Source organism: Pelmatolapia mariae, linkage group LG22, assembly GCF_036321145.2.
Source record: "Pelmatolapia mariae isolate MD_Pm_ZW linkage group LG22, Pm_UMD_F_2, whole genome shotgun sequence".
Classification (NCBI taxonomy): domain Eukaryota; kingdom Metazoa; phylum Chordata; class Actinopteri; order Cichliformes; family Cichlidae; genus Pelmatolapia; species Pelmatolapia mariae.
The window spans coordinates 26,635,180-26,638,137 of record NC_086245.2 but is presented as its reverse complement, the minus strand read 5'-3'; the positions used below and the strand labels follow the sequence as shown (position 1 = coordinate 26,638,137).

Below are 2,958 nucleotides of genomic sequence, written 5' to 3'. Positions count from 1 at the left end.
TTACCGTGCACGTATGTTTACAAGGCTCAATCGGGATTGAATGCAAAGCAGCACAATTCTGAATTTTTAGCATCCTTAAATTCATCTGTTCGGTTTTACAGCCCACAGCTTTACTCTTTTGGACCAGTCTCAGTACTTTCATGGACATGTTGTCAGGTAATCAATGAATAAAGTAAGAAAGATCGTAATACTGTACTTAGATTCACCTTCAAGTGTTGTCAAATGCTTTAACCAGTAAGTCAAATACAGCTCAGGGGTGGCTGACAGTTCTCCTGTTCAGAGCAGTGATCATCAGATGGTCGTTACCTGGTTTAAGCGCAGCAGAATCGTCATTTGTGCTGTTAATTGGAGCCCACAGTCAGCAAATACTTTACATTATACTGTGGTATATTCAGGAAGGCAGCGACCCTGCCGAACAGTGAGAGCATTTTAATTGATGTTATTGGAGGGGTATTTTTAGCCAGCTTGCACGGCTCACAGCAATACATGAATATTACAATGGTTTTGTCCTAATTATCTCCCCTGGCCATCGATCCTAGCTGTGAAAATCGCCATCACTTCATGGCTAATGCAGCTAACCTGTTAAGATACGAGAGTGGCAGAAGGAAAATGAGAGAACAAAAAGTGAGTAGGTCTGGATTTTTTTTTTTCCTGTTCCACCTGTTAGCACTAATGTTTTATTGCAGGTGTGTGAGAACGTGTTGGATAAGTGCACACTTAATGGGGTGAGCGAGACCCCGGTTCATCCGGCGGGTTTGCTGCGCATTTGCTGTGTGACTCTAATGCCCTTGTCCTCGCCGGGAATAAATGGCCTTGCATCCTTACTCTAGTCCACGGAGAGCAGAGTAGCATTCATTATCTGCTCGCTGCAGGGTACGTCATCAAGGTTGGGAGGAGAGGATCGAGGCTCAGGTTGGAAACGAGAATAGTAGAGGTGGCGGTGAAAGCACTCTCCACCCCCCACCCCTTCTCTCCTCCCATCTCTCTTCCCTCCCCTGCCTTTAACTGTGGTGTTTATCTTCACGTTTCCACCAGCCCCTTTCATCTTGTCTTCCTCCCCCGTCTCCTCCCTCCTCCTCCTCTCTTTCCCCCTCCCACCCCACTCCTCTTCTTTGGTTTCTCTTCCCAGACAGACCAGAGACATAGAGAGATCCCCCCAGACACACTAGATCAATGGCGTTGATAGGAAGAGCATCTGAGAGCCAGGAGAGGAAATTATACGGCTGCGCTCACTGCCAGCAGATTTCTTATTTCCAAAAAAGCCTCTCATTCCACCCTCTCATCTTGATTTCCAGAGCTCTGATAAGTTCCACTGATTCAAACTTAAAAGGAGAGCCTGGCTGGCAGCATGATGCCACCGCGCTCTCCCTCATTGTCTCCTGTGCTTTGTGTGAACAATACCTACTTAATCAAGCTTTTACTCTTGCCCTAAGCTAATGAGCGTGAGCTGCAAGGCAGCCATGACACTGCTGGGAATAACTGGGGAGAGCATTTGTTTTGTGCGGTAGCATACTGTCTCTGTCATGCCCTTGTGTGACCTCTGGACATATTCAGGATGTGTGAGTCTGTGCTGGAGAGCGAGGGGGGCGGGTAATGCTGGATGAGTGACAGAGGGGAGCATCTGTTAGGGAAGCGCACTGGTAGTCAACTCATACATTATTCAGTAAATGGAGGAATAATACAGGCAGGAGGCGTGTGCATACAAATGTGTGTGTGTGTCCATGGGCGACTCATGCTTGTGTTTTTTATGGCTTCTGGTCAAGTGGAAATATGACCAAACGATCAATAAATGAGGCGACATATTTGTCATGTAGGCAAAAGCGCCTGCTGTGTGTGTACTAAAAGGTCAGAATCAGCTTTACTGGTTACTGTGTTAGCGCTATGAGATACTGCAGGTTTTGGTGTTGACCCGATACCAAGTAAATACAGGGCCAGTTTGCCGTTACCAAGTATCAGTAATGGTACTTTTACTTATAAAGACAGCTTTTATAAAGGAGAGCAGTGCACCATCATTTGAATCATTATCAATTTGCAAATTCTGAACACATTTTATTGACCACTGAACCACTAAATGTGAGTTTAACTTTTCACAGTAATGAGTTAAGACAACAAAACTCACCTTTCATTTTTTCACATACTCATGTATTTTGAAACTGTTTGTTTTTTTCTTTTTTGGAGATGTCTGTCTTTAAAGACATTTTCCATATATCAGGTGTATTTTTTTCCAGTACTGATACAATAACTGATTTTACCTGAATGTAGCAGATATTTTGATGACAGAGATCACAAGTCATAGCCCTGCCCTTGATGATCCAACCCTACTAACATGGCGCTCAAGCACCACTCACTGCACTGCCTGGGAATTGAACCCAGGTCACGAGACCGGGAATTCCGCATGATACCACTACACTAGCAGTGCCGACAAGTCTGAATATAGTCTGTACACAGCAAATCCAGCATGTCCAAATTAACACTGTCAGATTTGATTTCAACACTATTAAAGTGTCTATATGGGTCCACACCAGAGAGTGTTAATTTAACTCTTTTTGGAGAGTTGGTACGTTAACTCTGATTTAGTGTTAAACACCAAATCTATCTGGAGTTGATAATTTAACACTTACTAATGCTAACTAGGTGTTAAGAATTTATATATTAACTCTCAAAGAGTATTTTAGTTCAACTACATAAGGGTTATCCTCTAATTAATTCTAAAAAGTGGAAATTTTACTGTTCTGAACTTCTAGAAATTCCTTTGGAAATAAACATTTATTAAAAAGATGCAATGGTTTTTGAAAAACATTTATTCTGAACTGTGCACCATAATTTCAAAACATTTTCTGAAAGATGTAACAATGTACATGTTCTCACTTTCATTAGAATTTTGTTTATCAAAAGGTCTGACATAGGTGAGCTGGTAAATGCAAATAACAGCATTCTCATCACTTTTTTCTTAAATAC

General features: G+C 42.3%; 1 non-coding gene across 1 annotated transcript; it reads right to left on the bottom strand.

Annotated features, from left to right (window-relative positions):
- Positions 1-2,348: 2,348 nt before the first annotated feature.
- trnag-ccc (transfer RNA glycine (anticodon CCC)) lies at positions 2,349-2,419 on the bottom strand. Its single transcript has one exon. It is a non-coding gene; the product is annotated as a tRNA-Gly (tRNA).
- Positions 2,420-2,958: the final 539 nt, after the last annotated feature.